The sequence below is a fragment of the Sciurus carolinensis genome, chromosome 12 (assembly GCF_902686445.1).
Source record: "Sciurus carolinensis chromosome 12, mSciCar1.2, whole genome shotgun sequence".
In the NCBI taxonomy this organism is placed as follows: Eukaryota; Metazoa; Chordata; class Mammalia; order Rodentia; family Sciuridae; genus Sciurus; species Sciurus carolinensis.
The window spans coordinates 61,658,959-61,677,627 of NC_062224.1; the positions used below are offsets into that span (position 1 = coordinate 61,658,959).

The 18,669-nt window shown below is 44.1% G+C and overlaps 1 protein-coding gene and 1 long non-coding RNA gene across 4 annotated transcripts in view; one reads left to right on the top strand and one right to left on the bottom strand.

Annotated features, from left to right (window-relative positions):
- The window catches only part of Itpkb (inositol-trisphosphate 3-kinase B), a 99,870-nt gene that overhangs the window by 37,941 nt on the left and 43,260 nt on the right, over nucleotides 1-18,669 (top strand). The gene's annotated exons all lie outside the window — the stretch shown is intronic.
- On the bottom strand, nucleotides 1,583-14,564 carry LOC124961561 (uncharacterized). Its single transcript, XR_007104284.1, has 3 exons — nucleotides 14,431-14,564; nucleotides 9,948-10,160; nucleotides 1,583-1,899 (listed from the first exon to the last, which is right to left on the bottom strand). It is a non-coding gene; the product is annotated as an uncharacterized LOC124961561 (long non-coding RNA).

The following is an 18,669-nucleotide window of genomic DNA, read 5'->3' on the forward strand; positions in this document are numbered from 1 at the left end:
GAATTCCAGAGATTCCCAGGTTAGGGGCTTAATGGCAGGCTCTAGGCTAAGCTGGGTGCCCTGGATGAGAGACAAGAAGGAACCGGATAGGAGAAGAATAAAAGTGGGAATGGATATTGGAGGGCTGAGAGGCATCAGTCTTTTCCCTCTGCTCTTTCACTCCTTTTCCTTCTCCTGGTCTATGTCCCTTTCCTCCCTCCCTCCCCTCTTCTTTCTCTTCACTTTCATCCTACCGTGCATTAGGGGTTCACCCTGGTGTTGTGGGCTCTGCTGTAGTTACTGCATTTCCCTCCTCTTCTCCTCCCCCATTTCTCTCATCTTCCTTCTTTTCCTTCCCTTCCTTCTTGCCTTCTGTCTTCTAATTCTACCATAGGCCATGCGTTGCTGCCACTAGAAGGGCCAGGTGAGGATGGGCAACACCCCATTCTGTAGGGGTGGTGGGAGGCTTCATGGGAGGTATCAGGGTCTGCTGCTATGGGTGAGAAGGGAAAAGCGGTGGTAGGGAATGCTTGGTGACTGGCCAGGGTTGGAGCATGGGAGATGCCAGGATGCTTCCTCCATCAGGGCAGTCCAAGATCATGTTGATGTCTGCAGTCATGGGGGCTGCTGCTCATGGAGCTGAGGTTCAGTGGGCTCCCCACGCCAGTGCCAGCCTCCCTTTGCTCAATTGATTTTCTAAAACTAGAATATGAACCTTTGTACTCTTCAGTTGCTGATTTTGGCCTAGCATTTTGATTAAGACAATTTTGACTCTTGCTTCTGTGATTTACTGTATTCACTGTCCCTCCCAGCTTTTTGCAAGGGAAGGAAACATAAGGAGGCCTATAGTCAAATACTGCCCTGGCAACTTTTTAATACTGGACCTTGATCAAGTCAGATTAAAGCTTTCACTTGATTAAACCACTTGATTAATCCAATGGTTTTCAGCTGGGATGATGTGGGCCCCCAGAGCATGTCAAACATGCTCTGGAGACATTTTTGGTTTTCACAACTATAAGGGTAGTGCTACTGGCCATTTACTGGTGGAGGCCTGGAATACTGCTACCCATCCTACAATGCACAGGACAGCAGAGAATTTTCCAGAATGTCAATATTGCTGAAGCTGAGAAATGCTGATGGCTGAGCCAGGATGTCTTTAGTTGTAATATGAGTATGATGATCCCTGGCTCTGTGACTTAATAGGCCCACATAAGGTAAGATGTAGAAATACTTGTTGCAATGGTACAGTGTCCTCTGGGTGCCCAGGTGTCATCCAATCATCACTTTTTCTTGAGAGTATTCTATACCAGTTAGTACTGTTGTTCTTCACAAATTAAAGTCATTGATAAACAGGTTGACTAGGATTGGACTCAGGAAGGAACCCTTTAGATCCTATTATAAAATATCTTCAAGGTTCTTAAGGCCTTGGGAGTATAGTTGTTCAGTTTCAAAACTACTCAACTACACTTTGATGCAGATTTTATTTTTTTAGTCTTTTTTTGCATCTTGATGAAATCTGAAGACATCCTGTAGCCTGCATTAGAAGAAATGAAATGGGTTTGCTGAGACTTTCTCAGTGAAACTATGTAGACTGTTAGTGATTTCTACCTTTCCCTGTAAGTGCTCACAAATCACTTGTTGTATAATCATGCCCTACGTTTGCCAATCTACCAGAATCCAGTTTGACAGAACATTAGGCAAATATTTACCCATCTTTAACATTCTGACCCTTCTCATATTCTCTGTGGTGTCTTAAAATTTATTAGCAACAGCAGGGCCCAGTGGCACATGCTTGTAATCCCAACATCTCAGGAGGATAGGCAGAAGGATTGCATATTCAAGACCAGCCTGGGGCAACCTAGTGAGTGTTAAAAAGGGCTAAATTCAGTGGCAGAGCACCGCTGGATTCAATCTCTTGTACTGTGAAAAAAAAAAAAGGAAAAAAGTTTGTTAGCAATGGTTCAGTGAACACAGTCAAATTCTTTTAGGGCTGCCCTTGGTGAGACCCCATTGTGGCTAGGCCCATTGAATAATTTGAATTCTCTTAAAAGCATTGGTGGGGGACTTTTTGGGTAAACTTGAGTTATCCAGGACAGGAGAAGATACAAATCAACCTTCTGTCTGGCCCATGATGTCAGCACAGACCTTTAACTCAAAAAGGTCTCCGCTCCCTCCCTTCCCTTCCTTTTGGCTCTCCTCAGACAGTAAATTTGGGGCATTAGTGATTCTACATTTGAAGACTAAGTCCTTTGAACAGCATGCTGCCTCCAGCTATCACTCTTGGGAGTAAGCAGGGTGGTAGTTTGCTGTGACTTTTCCTTAGAGAAATAGCTATTACATTTATCAGCCAGACCACAAGGCTGTGCAGGTAGGTCATAAGCACTGGGGTCCAAATGCAGCATTTGTTGTTTTGTGGCAGTGCAGAGTGAGAACCGGAAGTGTGTTATGGTGAGGAACCCAGGGCTATAGATGGAGAGGGCTTGCTTTAGAAGCTTACTCCTTTATAGATCATTTCCACTTTACTATCTGTTAAGGAGGCTTTGGGACTCGTGTTTTTAGAATATCTTCCCACCATTTCATGTGACTTGAGATACAGCAGCTGGGATGATGCTCTTTTTATCCAGATGGAAAATTGGGCTGGGGCCTATGGAAAACTTGGAGAAGTTGAGAAGCCAGGCAAACAGGATTAAAAAAAAAAATCATTCTGAGAAGTAGTGTGGTGTAATGGAAAGAGTCAGAAGACTTAAAGTTGAATCTTAGCTCTGCTTCTTGGGGACACTGCTGAATTCTTCCATTTTCTCATTTATAGTACTCAAACATAGGATTTTGAAGGTTCAATGAAAATAAAGATACAGTATCATGCATATAGTAGACCCTCAGTAAATACTGATTGCCTTGTTTCCCCAGGACTATTATTTTTCATCCTGGCCTATAGGTCACTTATTTGGGGTTCAGCAGGTACCTGGGAATGTTGCAGACTCCCAGGGGCTACTGGGCATGATCCTGGTGACCCTGTGTCTTCCTGATTAGCGCCATGCAACACAGCGCTGCTTTCTGTGCTTTTACCGGTTTGTTTTTGGTCTGGGGTATTTTAAAATTGAGCCCGTTAAGCACGATTATGGGGTGGGGAGGGGTGAATGGCAATATAACATTCTCTGGAGGCAAAGTCCAGTTGTTGAAATGTCATGACCAATTGTTTGACATTATAACATTGTGTTTTTATTAGGAAAAGTTGAAGTTGGTCAGGGAACCAAGTTCTCCTAAAAAACACCAACCTTAAGACTAGGAGTCTCTTTTCATTGTTTCTTCAATTTTTTTTTTTTTTTTTTTTTTTGCTATGCTCTACATTGAGCCAACTGCCCTATCTAGTCTACTGTTTTGCAAATTTTGGGGTGGAGGGGATGTTTGCTAATTTTAGGTCTTCTCTTTCCTGCTACTGATTCAGGCTCAGGCTAAGGTGTCCATATATATTTGGGGGATTTTCTGGGGTTGATTTTAGAAAACCTGCTTACTGTGCATGCAGAGCTCACCCTGGGCCCACCTCTGCCCAGCCTGATTCTTGTCTGTTTGTTTCATCTAACGTCTCAGGTTGGGAAATAGACGAAACTGATTGTTTGAATGTGTCTAAGGTTCTTTTGAAGAAAAGAAACAATTTTTTAAGCTGTGGTAAAATAAACATAAAATTCACTATTTTAAGTGTATAGTTAAGTAGCATTAAATCCATTCATATTGTCATGTAACCATCAACACTATCATGTTCAGAACTCATTTATGAAACAAACTCTAGGGCCTGAGGGCATATCTTAGTGATAGAGTATTTCCTAGCATGCATAAGGCCCTGGGTTTAATCCCCAGCATTGCAAACAAACAAAAAAACTGTACCCTTAGTAATAACTCCCATTCACCCTCTCTCCAGCCCCTAGCAGTCACAATTCTATTTTCTGTCCCATGAATTTGACTACTCTAGGTACTTGCACAAGTGGAATCATGCAGTATTTGTCCTTTTTTTGTCTGGTTTATTTCACTTAGCATGTCCTTAAGGTTCATCCATGTTATAGCATGTGTCAGAATTTTGTTCCTTTGAGAAGGCAGAATCATATTCCCTTGTACGTATGTACACTCTGTTTATCCATTCATCCGTCAGTGGACACTTGGGTTGCTTCCACCTTTGGGCTGTTGTAAGAAACTACTTTTGACATGTCGAGACGAAGGCCTGATGTTCCCGCCTTCTTGTATGGTGGACAAGCTGAATAGACAGACTGTCCTCTGTGTGAGTGAGGTGTGTGTGTAAACGTGTCTGTGTATGTGTGTCCGGCTGTCTTTCTCAGCTGACGTAAATAGTAGGAGTATAAAAAGCTCTGTTTTTTATCTGAAGAAACTCTCCTTGCCTCCTAGGCTTGTCAAAGACTCTTGATGAAAGGTAAACAGGAGGCGAGTGCTTGACGCAGGACAAGACACGTGGCAAGCAACCCAGATCAGGTTGCTCTGCTCTGAAGTCTCTCCTGAGTCAGCCTCCTGCCTGGAAGATCTGTTTATTGCTGGGTGCTGCCTTGGTGTGGTGACAGCAGCACCAGCATTCCCATGACAGCCGGGCCCAGGACCAGTCCCATAATTTTCTGGTTGTGTAACTTTGGCTAAGTCACTTTAACCTCTCGAGATCTTAGTCTTCGCTTTTAATGTTTGGGGATGCATATTAAATGTAACTTATCAAAATATTTTGCCCATTACCTGGCTTATGGTGTATGTTGCAAAAGTCCTTGTTCTCTTTTTCCTCCCTGCACTATTAGACTGCGAGCACCTTGTGGGAGAAACCTTTTTTCATTCCCCTGTGGGAGCCCTCCACCTCAGGCCTACCACAGTGCCTGGCATGCAGAAGTGCTTGCCAGTTGAATGCTTGTTAACTTTATCCTACACTATGCTGTGGGAAACAAAGATTGTTCCATAATAGGACTTTCCAAAAACATTCCAAGCAAACACAGCCCCGGGGGAATAAATACAGAGTCTCATAAGGGGAGACCACTTTGAAGAAAACCTTATTTTTTGGATATAAATTCTGGCTTGTTTGAAAAACAAAAACCTAATACTGGCCCCATTACTTTTTTGGTCATTCATTGCCTCTTTGTGTGTAGAGTGCTTTTAAGAGATCATTGGTTAGGACTTTAAAAATAGGCCAGTTGTCAGATGTTTTGGCAAGAGAACATATCCCAGTGGCTTTAGGAATTTTCATAAAACTAAACATCTCTCCTTGGAGAGAACCGTTTTGATCACTAGTTGTTGATACCCTGAGGAGGTCACAGAACAAACTCAGTCCCAAGTGAAGGATGTAGACTCTAGATATCAGTAAAGTGGGGGAAACTTTGTATGTTGGGGGGAAATTGAATGGTCATGAATGGAAGCAAGGAAGATGCTCAAACCATTTTTATTGGCTCCCTGGCCCCCATCCCTATACCCATGCATCTGTCTGTGGTTTGGCCAATGAGAGTCATACCAGCCTCCACAGGTAGTTTGTGGCTCAGGCAGAGAGAAAGAAATGAAGACTGTTGACATGGCTCCAAATAGCAGGTGAAAGGCCAAGGAGAAAGCTCTAGCATCAAAGCTGTGCCTTGGACTGGGCATGTTGCTCCAGCACATCTGAATGTCACAGCAACCCTGCAGTCTGGGCTGCCCCTGAGCAGCCTACTAATTTTGATGGGTATCATTAGCATTGGGCAGCCTCTGCCTGCTTGCAGTTGCCTTGGTGATGGAGACCTCCTTTCCTCTTTTCTCCCCTTGGCTCACATTATTGTGCAGTGCCAAACAGCAGAGCTAGGGTAACTCTTCTCTTGGCTTACATGGGACCCTAAACAAATGAACAGTCTTGGCTGACCTGGGGATTTACATTCTGGGTCTCTAGAAACAGCTCTGTAAAGCAGCTCCCCAAGGGATGTTGTCTAATTTCGTCTTTGCGTTACCAGTGCCAGCATGTCACCTATCACATATTGGGAAATGCATTTTAAGAACGTTCTCTACTATTCTGAAACTATCAAGGGCTGTAGAGATCTTTTATTACAATACCACCATCAGCCTGGTTTGTCATTTCAGAGGGACTCAGAACCTTCTTGGGGGTGTTAATCCTATCCTATCAGAAATATTATGTTCATTTCTTTTTCTTTACTTTGGCTTGGGCCTGAGACTTGGTATTGGCTTTCACTGTTTTTCCTAAGGAAAACTTAGGGCCACTGGAGACTTTCTCCACTTTCTTGTTTAAAATAGGGGAAATTTATAGATAACAATAATAAACTAATAGTTAACAATAACATTTCAAAAAACTGGAGGAAGCAATTTTGAAAGTTTTTACCCTGAGAAAATAATACATGTTTGAGGAGACACGTGTTTAACCTGATCTAAACATCACACAGTGCATATATGTATTGAAATACCACATGGTAACACATTAAAATGTGCAATTTTTATGTACCACTTAAAAATAAATTTGATTAAAAAACGCAGAGACCCATTCTCTGTGAATGCCATTTGTATGACATTCACATAAAACATACAGTAAACGTGTAATATGTACAAAAAAAGTGTGCCTTGGCTAGACTTGGCAAAAAGCCCTGAGGTCGGATGAGCAGCCCTTTGCTCCTCCCAAATGTCTGTGGGACTTGTGATCTTGGTGGGTGTCCTTTACCTCCATCTCTGTTGGTTTGGGAAGGGAAGAGGGCCATGTGTAGGCAGCACCTTGAAAATGAGGAGCAATTGTGGTGTTGCCCAGGCTGGAGGATCTGCCCCTTCCCCACCATTTGCATCTGTGTGGCCCTCTGTGTGCTAGGTAGGTCCAGGAGAGGGGAGGAGGATGCCATGTCTCTAGGTAAGTGCTTAACATGGTGCTAGAGCTGCTGGGTCTGGGATTTCAAGGAACTTCTCAATCTTCTGGCTCCAAGTTGGCAAATTCAGAGGCAGATTCTATTGTAACGCTTGCTTGTGTTTCTTTCCAGTGGGTCCCTTGTGCTCAGAGCTGTTCTGGGGATAGAAGGCTGAGTGTGACTCCCAGGCTGGTATCTGAACTGGGAGACCAGAAACAAGGGATTTGTGTGACATGGAATCAGGGTACTACAGGCCCTTGTACCCCCTTCCTAGGCTCACTTTTGGTACCTCCATGTGGATAGTGGGTAAGAGTTTTGTTTTCATCCAAGATTTGAAGCTGTAGATCCTGACTCTGAAAGTGCTCTGTTCATGAGTAATTTATGGTTCTGGATCTCATGGTCTAAATATTTGGCAGCATTCTGCACTCATTATTTCTGCCTTCTCTTCTTGACCAGAGTTTATTTTGCTCCACGCTGAACTTATTTCAGCTCAAGTGTAAATGACGCTATAGAAAGATTCCTTTTTTAGGTATTCCTTTTTGCTCACTGTCTACAAATATACTAGAAGCCCATGGAAACAAATGACTTGTGCCACATCAGTGAAGCAGGGAATTGGTCCAAGGTTATATCACTTTCTGGAGGTTTCAAACTGAGGCTAGTTGCTTCAGGGGGCTTGATTGTCAATCTTCCTGAGCAATAACACTTTCCCTGCAAACCTTTGGGCATGTTGAGCTCTGTCTGCTTCTTCCCTTCTCATCACCATATAAGCCAGCCACATGTAATCCCCAGGGCACTATGGCAAACACTCACTTACCACCCCAGGACAACTCTTAGGAAGAATGGACACACACCCAAACCCTTTGGGATATCCTTTTTCAACACTGTGCATAGCTGCATATTGTTTCACGAAAGAATCCCAGTTAGACAGGAGGCACATGGCCAGAAGGTATCCTTTTACCTCTGAGTAGGTATGGAGGTTTCTGACTGTTGTCTTTAGTAAGGCTGATGTTGTATTATGTCTGTGCTGGGGTAGAGGAGGGTCAGGGCCCCAGAGGCTAGAGAGAGGTAGTGTAAGATATTTGGGGTTTTCCTATTGAGCTTAAGGGAGCTTGAGTAGTTTGTTTGATCCTTTTGAATTTTTCCCATTTTCCCAAAGGCCAAGGTGGATCCCTGGCTTGGAACTTGTCATCACTGCACAATTTTCGAGAGGACCTGAATCTAGTAATGGTAACTTTGTGAACCCTAAGGAATGTTTCCACTTTCTTTTGAAACTAATCATTACCTTCTTTCCAATCAATACCAGACATGCCCAGAGGTGAAATTAGGCCCACTAGGTAGCTAAGGAATTGGGAGACATTTTTTGGTCAGGAGATCCTCGCTGTTAATTCAAGGGCAGATGCTTCTGTGACCTTCCCCCTACCCACCCACCTCCAGCACTTCATTAGAGCAGACAAAACTGGTTTGGAAGCCTGCTGGCCCACATGGCTTTCCCTTGGGTTCTCCTTAAGTTCCCTGGTAAGTGCTGTGTATGTACATGTGTGTGTGTGTGTGTGTGTGTGTGTGTGTGTGTTGGAGTGGGGGTGGGATTGTTTATCTTCCATACTGGATGGGCCATACTCTTTCCTGTAGTAACTTGCCTTGTTAATCTGGGGTTGGCTTCAGCAATAATGTCTCCCATTGGTATCTTTATTGTGCCCCTATTAATTCTCCCCTTCTTCCTCATGCTCCACCATCATCAGCTCCTTGTATTGCTCCACCTCTCTCTACCCAGAGAAAAACCTTCTTACTGCTGTCCTATAGCTCCCTGAAGCTCTCAGCAGCAAGCTGCTTCACATCTCCAGTTCCAGACCTTGATGACCAACAAAGAGGAATTTTAAAATTTTTAATGTACAAGCTGAGCATCCCTAAACCAAAAGGTCAAAATCCAAAATGTTTTGAGCACTGACATGAGGTCACAAGTGGAAAATTCCACACCTGTGATGGGTGGCAGTCAAAACAGGTATACTAAAAATATTGTATAAAATTACCTTCAGGCTGTGCACATAAGGTGCATATGTAACAAATGCGTATTATGTTTAGACTTGGGTTCCATTTCTAAGATATCTCATTATGTATATGCAAATATTCCATAAAAGACAAAAAAAATCCCAAATCCAAAACACTTCTGATCCCAGGTATTTTGGATAAGGGATCCTCAACTGTATAGTGTCGTCAGGCTTTTAATTAGTTAACTTTGTGTTCATTTTATAAACATTGAACTAAACACCTGTTACATGCTAAACATTCCATGCTGAATGAGTCCTAGTACCTGCCCTTGGGGAGCTGGAGGTGTTGTTGGCCATAGACTACTGAGTGTAGAGGATGCAAGGAGGCCCAGGAGGGCAGGGCCAGGGTGGAGTGGGCACAGGCAGGGAGTGGTGGCTTCTGCCCCAGGGTTTGCTGGGAGGCAAAGCTCATCTGTGAAGGCTCTGTGGAAGAAGGGACAGGTGTGTGCTGCCGAGTTAGACTTCAGTGGCTGGACACGGAGGGTAAATACAATTCCAAACTGAAAGATCTGTGTGAGCAATGGCCAAGAGACCTGAGAGAATGCGACAGGACCGGGAAATGGTGAGTGGGCCAGCGCTGCCAGGACCTAGGGGCAGGGGTGGGGCTGAGCGGGCATGCGTTGTGTGAAGCCGGGTACTGAACATTAAACTCGGCATGAACTGAATTTTGAAGTGCCACATTCTAAAGCAGTTAAAATATCATTTGGATGACAAGAGGACATGTCAAGTTTTGAAAGGCACATTAACAGGTAACTCTGGTGACAATGACTTCTAGATGAATCCCACATTGTGTTGTCCCTGTTGAAGGGCTTTTTCCCTCAGAGCACAGGGAAGAAAGTTACCTCCTTCCTTCTCCACCTTCTCCAACTTTCAATGTCCTTGCAGGCTTAAAAGGGAAAAAGAATTCTGGTGTAGTGACACCCACCTGTAGCCCCAGCTACTCAGGAGGTTGAGGTGTGAGGATCACTTGAGCCTAGGAGTTGGAGACCAGCCTGGGCAACATAGCAGGACCCTGTGTTTTAATAAAAATAGTTTTTAAAAGGAAGAGGGGGGAAAGAAACAAGGAGCTTCTTCTTACCTGTGGGGACCTTCAAATTAGCTGATTCTGGGTTCAGTATTCTGCTGCCTTGGGGGATGCTGGTCCATGGGTATGAATGGTGGAGATCTGGAGGCTGGGTGCCATGATCAGTGGGGAAGCCCAGTGACACTGGCAGAGCTGGACTCTGGTTCCACCTATGTACCTTCAGGCGAGTCGCTGGAACCCTCAGTGCTCAGGCTTACAAATGAAATCCTAGATGAGAATATCATTTTCAAAGCATCAGGCCTGAGATCCTTGCATGCATTCATCTGCATCATGTGGCTGATTTCCCCAAGGAGTTGTTTACCATTGTCCTTTGTTGTGGAAACTATTCTGCCTGAGAAGAGGGGCTCTTCAAGATCCAGTGTCTGGGACAAGTATGAGGTCAGGTTTGTATATACTTCAACTGTGGGTGCCCCTCTCTGATTATAGAAATAAAATAGTGCTGATTCTGTCCTTCCTCCATGTGCTCACTGAAGAAAGGGTGCTCTGTGAACCCAAATGTAGGGATTCCATAAAGGCCCTAGAGAGAGACTAGTGGGACCTGCAGGCTGACTGCTCTGCTCGCAGGTTGGTGTTTCTCTCCTTCTGGAAGATCGTGCCAGGCAGGGTAGTTGGAGAGGGCCTGGTAGCAGACAAACAAGTGCTTCCCCTGCTCTGAGTTCTCTGGGGTCATTCTGCCTTGCTCCCATGATCCTTTCTGGTCATATTTGTGCTGCTTCCATTGCCTTCTTCTTGGTTTTGTTCATAGTGAGTCCAGTTATCAGTACGTCATCCCAAGGGTGGGAAGAGAATCCCAGTTAGTGAGAACTGGGGGCCATTTTTCTCCTTTTTCAAGTTCATTTTCTCTTTGGATTACAAATTTCCCTACTACTCAGAAAACCAGATGATTTATCATTACGAGTTGTGCTGTGGGGAATTAGCAGCATATCTGTACCTTCTTTGAAGGGAATTTAACATTGCATGCTTTGGACCACCAGTGAATAAGCTATCTTTGTGAAATGTTTTATGGTACCTTAATTTCTTTACTTTTTTAAAAAGAAGTTTGATAAGACGAAAGCTATGTTCTGGGGCACAGGTGTTGTAAGATGCTTAGTGATTGAGTTTTGGTCCTTCTTTACCCTCCTTGGGAGGTGGCTTTGCCATTTTCTCAGATGAGGAAAGGAGAGAGGCACAGAAAAGGGGGAGTTATGTGTTACCCAGAATCAGTTTCAGAACTGAAAAGTCACCAGGGGAAATTTGAGCTTGGCTAGAACTTAGACCAGTTCCAAATCCATGCTCCCTCTCCCTATTTCACAGATGGCTTATACTATACAGTTTCAGTAAGGTCTTTGAAATGGGTAGAGGGCTAGGGGGCAAAGCATGATAGAAAGAAATTCTAATTCCATTCTAAGACATGGATTCAAGTCCCGGTTCTGCCTGTGATGAGTTCTGTGACCTTGATTAAGTAAAGGAATCTGCCTCAGTTTCTGTTTCCTTACTGGTGAACCAGGGTAATCTTAATCTTTGCCATCCCCTGCCTCACAAGGCTATTTTGAGCATCAAAAGAAATAATATATGCAAAAGGGCTCTGTCAGCTCTGTAGATGTAAAAGAAGAAGGGTAAGAGGAAAAGGAGAAACAAATCATGTTGGCAGTCAAGTTCTTTTGTACAGAGCTATTCAGAACATGAATGGGAAGCCATTTTTGCAGGTTTGGAATTCCTTCCCTCATCCTCTCTACCTTGGGACACCTATCCCAGATTCCCAAAGTCTCTTTCAGCCAGGTTCACACAAATTTATGAAGAATAGGTAATAGGTTGTGGTGCTGGCTGCCCCTTCTGAGCCTGTCTTCCCTCAGTGCATCATGGTAAAGGAGGAGGAAGGTAGGCATGAATACTTGGGCAGACAGACCTGTCTTGGGCAGAACTGCATAAGATGGCACAATCCAGTGTGATTGCCACCCACTTTGGGAGGTAGAACTGTTGGACTCTCCCTTTAAATATACACCTCCTCCTAAAGCTGAATTCACAAGTGGCCTGGAGGTGGGGAACAAAGGCTGGAGGTGTCCTGGATGTTTGAGCAGCTGCTTCACCTCCTCCCACACCACTTTTGGTTTCTTTTAGCTTCTATAGCTCCTTGCAAGGAAGAAGGAATCTCACTTACTGAAGGGATTCCCTCTAAAGGGTACTGTCAGCCCATAGAATCTCCTTCTATGTCAAACACAAGTTAATCCCAGGGGCAATTTGTTTATTCATATTTCATAGGCATCATTTACTCAGGACCTAGTATGGTATCAGGCAATGTCCTAGTATAGCTAATTTTTACCACAGTCCTGCCAGGTTAAGTATTATTATTATGCCTATTTTATGGATGAGGACGATTAAGTGGCTTGTGCTAGATCACAGGGTGGGCAAAGTGCTGGAATTAGGATTCAAATTTCTGCCTGCTTGGCTCCCAAGGCTTTGCTTACCTTGCCACTTTACCTTTCACTGCCAACACACACAAGTCCCTTTGGGTGTTGCCTGTTCTCAAGAACCAGAATGGCTTGCTGAATGTTATTTATGTTTTTCTAGCTCTCTTAGGGCACCTCTGACCAAACACCAACCCTGTGGTTCTCACCTAGGCTACGCTGGAAACGTGCAGGAGCTTTATCAAATTCCTGTGCCAACCTGCACTCCATGCTGATTAAGTCAGAATCTCTGGAACTGGGGTACAGGCAACAATGGTTGTAAAGCTCCTAGATGATGACGATGTGCAACCAAGGTTAAGGACCACTGCACTGCCCACCTGGCCTTCAGCTGATGATGCTCCTGTGGCTAATGGACTTCTTTAGAGGGTTGATACATTTTTTTTTTTAGCCAGCCCTTTAGATGGCCTACTTACATTGCTGGTACACCATTTCCAGATAGTTTGTGACTGTTCATTTAATAGCATTGTTGGTCTTATAAGTTACAAGCAGCGTTGACCTCTCAGCTTATACTTCTGAGACAGATACTGGAAGATAGGCATTTGTTTTGAAGGGAGAGAAGGAGGTATTGCCTGGAAAGTTGGCTATTGTGTTCTGCAGGTTGACAAAAAGATGGCCAGTTAGTAGGCCTATACTTGCTCTTTGGTTTTCAGTGCCCCATTTAAATATTGTTGCAGGTGGGAAAGGATAAAGCCCAACTCCAAATCTGTACAATGCAAAAATATGTAAATTGGGTTTTTAAAATAAAAGATGACATTTAATTTTGGTCAAATCTGTCACCTTGATGTACTTGTTTTTCTCTATGCCCCAGGTAACTGCAGGAAAGCAGCCTGACATCCTTCAGGCCTCTTTTGGATCTGGGCTCTGGATTTATCAAATGTTCTACACTTTCTGACTCTGTCCTCTAGTCAGGGTATCTTGCATAATGCCAGGCACAGGACATGTACCCAACACATACTAATTTCTTTCCCTTCGTCCTGTGTACCAATTTAAAGATAGAGATGTCAGCAATAGTCTAACCTAAAGACAACAAAATACAATTTGTTAAGAGCCAAAGGGCTGGTGTTAGATGGGGGTGTTATTTCCAGGTCGGGAAGAAAGCTTCTCCCTGGGAACCAGCAGCAAGGACTGTGGGCTGAGAAGTACACTGTTAGGTCTTCTCTGCAGGCCACTGGGTTTGATGTGGTGAGGGGAGGGGGATGATGAACTTTCTGGGCAAGGCACTCAGCTTGAAAGACCACCATCAGCAGCATGAATAATTTTTCCTAAGTGGAGTTTTTGGAGGAAAGTGCATCTGAAGGCCCTGGCAGTTGTAGATCAACTCGGAGACTGACCGCTTAGCATCTGGGGCCTTTTTCTTGGCAAAATGAGATAACACAGCCACTTAGATTATTCACAAGGTGTGTGCATGTTGAGGGTGGGAGAGGTCTTGGCATTAACCAAGATGTGATTGAACTTTTCCTCTCCTTTACCTCAGGGACAGGCTAGCTCTTCTGTGCCCAGAGGGCAGATTGAATATTCCAGATGAACAAAGGCACCTAAAATGTCTCTGGGACAGCAGTGCCTTTTTTTTAGTTATCTCAGTTTGACTTTTCTGAGATGTTCCAATCACAGATGTCCTATTTTTGTACCTGTCCTTGCTGAAAAACCTGTACACTCCCTTTTCCTTCCTCTCCCTACTGTGGGATTGTTGCTTTCCTTTTTCATAAGAATCGTGGATAACTTCATACAACTAATCCTGGTAAAGTTGCTTCCAGTGACTCGTTCCCCTGCTGTTGCGGGGTGGGGGGAGCCCTAAAACATTTAGCATTTCCTCTCCTAGGGGAAGAGGTGACATTCGTGTTCCTCACGTTCTCGGGTGCGTACCTCCCACTTTTAAATGGATTTAAAGACTCTATACTGTCTTTCAGATCTCAAGGAAGGCGAATTAAATTTCAGGAAGCGCGGCGTATTTTCAGTCTCGCTGATTTGGGCCTTTCTGTCCACCCCACTTCGCGTGCTCCGCCCCACCCTCCCCGCGCCCGGCCGGCTCCCACCTGCTCCTCTCCGTGCTCCTCAGCGTGCTCCTCCCCGCTCCCGTACTCCGCCCCGCCCTCCACGCGCTGCGTCATGGAAAGGCGGGGCGGGGCGGTGCCCTTGTGGTCGCTGGCGCTAGGAGGCCTGCAGAGTGGTCTCCCGCAGTGTGGAAGCGCCTTCCTGAATCCTGTCCGGGTCCGCGGGAGGGTTGACCCCAAGCTGTCAGTGATCTGTGTTAGAGTCGGAGGTGGTGGGTCTTCGTGAGCACATTAGAGATGCAGATACTTGACTGAAGTGTCAGCATCAATAGGAAAACAACGGAATCTTGGGCTTTACCCCCCTACCCTGCATGGCCATCGTCGCTTTAACCTTTCTCAGGTTTTCTCCCTTGCTGGGGTTTTTCAGAAGTCGCACGCTTTCTTAGCCCTGTCCCCGGCAAAACAGAATTTCAAATGAATAACCTTTATTTTAAAAATGTTACATGTTCATTGTGGTAACTGGATAAATCCAGAAGACTATAAAGTGAAAATCACCTATACTTACCCTCTTAGATTTTCCCCTAGGCAATTAAAAAAAAAACCCTGCTTTTATATTGTCAGAATTCAATTTTAAATACAGTTTTTTGAGTTACTCTGATAATGAAGAACATGTCCGTTTTCATATCTTTAACCTTCAAACACCAGTTGAAAAGGGAAATAGAATATTGACTTAGGTTAGTTCTCGCAATTTAATTTTTTTTGGAAACCATCTCAAGACCACAGCATTTCAGAACCCAATAATATTTTGAGTTTATGTGGCCAATCCTTCCATTTTCTGGACCTCTATTCAAGTGAATTGGTTGCTTGGGGTTGCCGAATTAGCTGCGGAAGAACCCATATTTCTGCCTCCAAAGTTAGACTCCTCCCAAAACCCCAGGAACCCAGATCATCACAGTTCACTTTTTAGGTCATATGTAAAATAAGATCAAAGGCAGAGGGGAGACAAGACAGTCACATTAGAAAAGGGACAGCTTTTCTTGGAATTTTGGTACATTTTCAATTCCTTTTTACAAATGAAGCAGAATGATGTTTTCTAAAATACTGAACAGAGAGATGCTGTCACCACTGGAAGCAAACACCAGCAAGGAGATATGTTAAGAGGCAAAGAACTCTTCCTTAGAGAGGGACCCAGATCTTTGGGACAGATTCGCCAGTCCCTGAAGATGTCAGCTCTGTGATTGGGGCCAAGTACTGATACCTGTATGCCTTCCCTTAGAAGCCTGCCCTCCGCACAGCCAATTTTCTCTCCTGTGTCAGTAGCACCCAGCAGGGGCTTGCCCCCTGGGTTGGATTCAATTCCTGGCGTCTACTCTATTCTTTGCCTGCCCCATCTCTCTTGCTAGGAGTATATTGATTGACACCTCTGTCTTCTTCTGGGGAGGCCTCACTGTTCACACAGGAAACCTCCTTCCTGAGAGCAGAGCATGACCTAGAATAAGTCTGCTGTGAATGTACTTGTTGAAACCATGTAAAAACCTCATCAAAACCTTTGCCCAGTGCTGACTCTTTTAGGAATAGATAATTCATCCTTTCTTTCACCCTAACAGGGACTGATCTTGATGATAATAATGAACACTTAGTGTTCAATACTAGACACTACCTATTCATCCTCATGGTGTCCCAGACTCATTTTACAGATGTAGAAAGTGATGGGAGCAGGGACAAGTTCACCTGAAGTCACACAGTTAGGAAATGACAGAGGCAGAATACATTGGGCTCCAGAGACCTTGTTTCTAACCTTTAGACTAGATTAGATTAGTTGACTTCCTGCCAGGGCCCCAGGTCCTTTGTGTCAGCATACTCTTAAGAGACTTGCAACCATCTGCAAGAGATTTTATTTTCTTCCCTTTTGAGTAAGAGTCTGGGGTCTCCCCTAAATGTATACAACTGCTAGTTTTTTCTGTCATTTTATTTGATTTTCCATAGGCTATTTGTCCTGTTTAATAACTGCCATTTAGTTAGCCATCTTTTGTAAAAAATTTTTTTCATATGAATAAAATTCTAAAACTAGTAGTCTCTGTTAGCTTCCATACCCTGGTTTGACATTTGGACAAATGTGACCAGAAAGTATATTCTGGAGTTGGACAAAACTATCTAAATCTAAACTCTGCTATTGACTAGCAACATGCCTTTTCTTCTTTTTCATTCCTTCATTTCGCTTTTTTAAAAGTGTTCAAGTATTGCCTGCGTAGATTTGTTATAGTAAGCAAAATAGTACAAGTGAAATACCTGAACAAATGAAATAACACTTTATAAAAGAGTATAAAGGTGTTGCTGCACATCTCCTCCTCAGTCCTGACCCTCTTAATTAGTTTTAACTGCATTCTCTCTTGGGAAATTTACTTAATCTCTCCAAGATTGTTTCTTGTGTGCAACAGGACGATGGCGCCTACTTCTGCACAAGACTGAAGGTGATGTATGTACAGGTATATGTTAATGGTTGTGATCAGGTAGAAGGAGCATAAGTGCATTACAGCTGCAGTAAGTTGCATCTTTGGCATAAAAGAGGGGTTCTCCAACTTTCCCCTTACTTTGTTTCTCTAGGTTTCTCTAGCTTGCAACCTCTGGTGCAGCCCAAAGCCTGAGGGTGTTGTCAGGGATGTACTGCTTAACTCTGAACTGGACCCAGAAGGGGCAGGTGGTACATCTAGGGTGGGTCTGAGTTCCAGGGCTTCTGATCCTGGTGCTAGCCATGTCCAAGATTCAGATGGGGAGATGGGGTCAGGAGCTGAAGAGAAAGGAGAGGTTGCTTGAAACCCCTATACTCTCACTTGGTTACTCTTGTTCTCTGGAGGAAACCTCACAGTTCACCTGCTTTTCTTCAGCACTTCTTTTTTTTAAACATTTTTTTTTTTAGATGTTGACAGAACTTTATTATATTCATTTATTTATATGTGGTGCTGAGAATCAAACCCAGTGCCTCACACATGCTAGGCAAGTGCTCTACCACTAAGCCACAAACCCAGCCCCTCTTCAGCACTTCTTTCTGCCTCCTCCTCCCTTGACACAAAGGGCTGTCCCCAGCCCTGGTGGCATCTTGCCTGGGTTGCTAATAATAGAGAAGGGTACATATGCCAGGCAATGAAGCAGAAGGCCATCCCAGCTCTGCTCTTTTGCACTGATCCTGGCAGACTTTTGTGGGCTGGGTTGGTAAATATCCTTGTGAGCAGAATAAGTCTTTGTGTGTCCTGGAACTGGAAGGGCTGATGGGGATGCCTTTGGCTTCAAGATTTTAGCTGAACAGCATTTCAAATACCTCTAGGCTTCCAAACCATCCCCAGAGCAGGGTAGAGAGAGTTTGCAGGTTTGGAGAGAAAGCTGCTCTGGTGAGAACTGGGAGGGTTCTATTAGGTATGTTTAATTCACACCTGAAAGGGAACATGGTGCAGTTATGTTACTTCTTTTTCAGGCCTCAAAAGCCAAAGGAAGAGTGAAAGAAGAAAAGTAAAGTTCTGCAATTTTCCTATCATCCCCCCAGCCCACTACCGAATTCACTGGGTTGCTTATACAACTTGGGGAAACTTTTGTAGAAATTATTGAAGAATACTGAAGCAGCTACCTAAGTTCTTTTCAAATCAAGGTGTGATTTAAGTCTTCTAATAAATTAGAATAAAATACTTCCAGATTTCTGGGCCATTCTCAAGGCAATTTTGCTAGATAACAATTACTTGCACTTCGGCCCTGTTTTGTGGTTGCAAGGCACTTTCACATCTGTTTTCTCACTTAGTTGTCATAATTACCTTGGGATACAGGCAGGGCATGTCTTGTTATTATCCCTATTTTGCAGATGAGGAAGCCAAGGTTTTTAGAAGGTGGAGCCACATGGGAGTTGGGGTGGTGTAGAGAGGGCCATCCAGCTGTATTCCCTAAATCATCTTGCTCCCCACTGAGATGAAGTAGCAGGGAGGCTCTGGGAGCTGTGATCCCAGAGAATTCAGGGGTTCTTAGTGAGTTTGTGTGCACACACTGGGAGTGACTTTTCTGAACTGCCATTCTCTGCTTCCTTAGAATTGGCATGTTAATAGTGAAACCAAGACTTACCCTTTTGTTTTTGCAAAGTGCCCAAGTGGTACAAAGTAGGCTGGGGGTGTACCTGATTATTCTTTCTGCATTGCTTTGCAGGTAACTGAATTAGAAGACTGTACTCAAAAGGCATCACACAGCAGCCAGATGTTCATTTTACTAAATGGAAAATATGACTCAGAACTGAGGCCAGTCTGA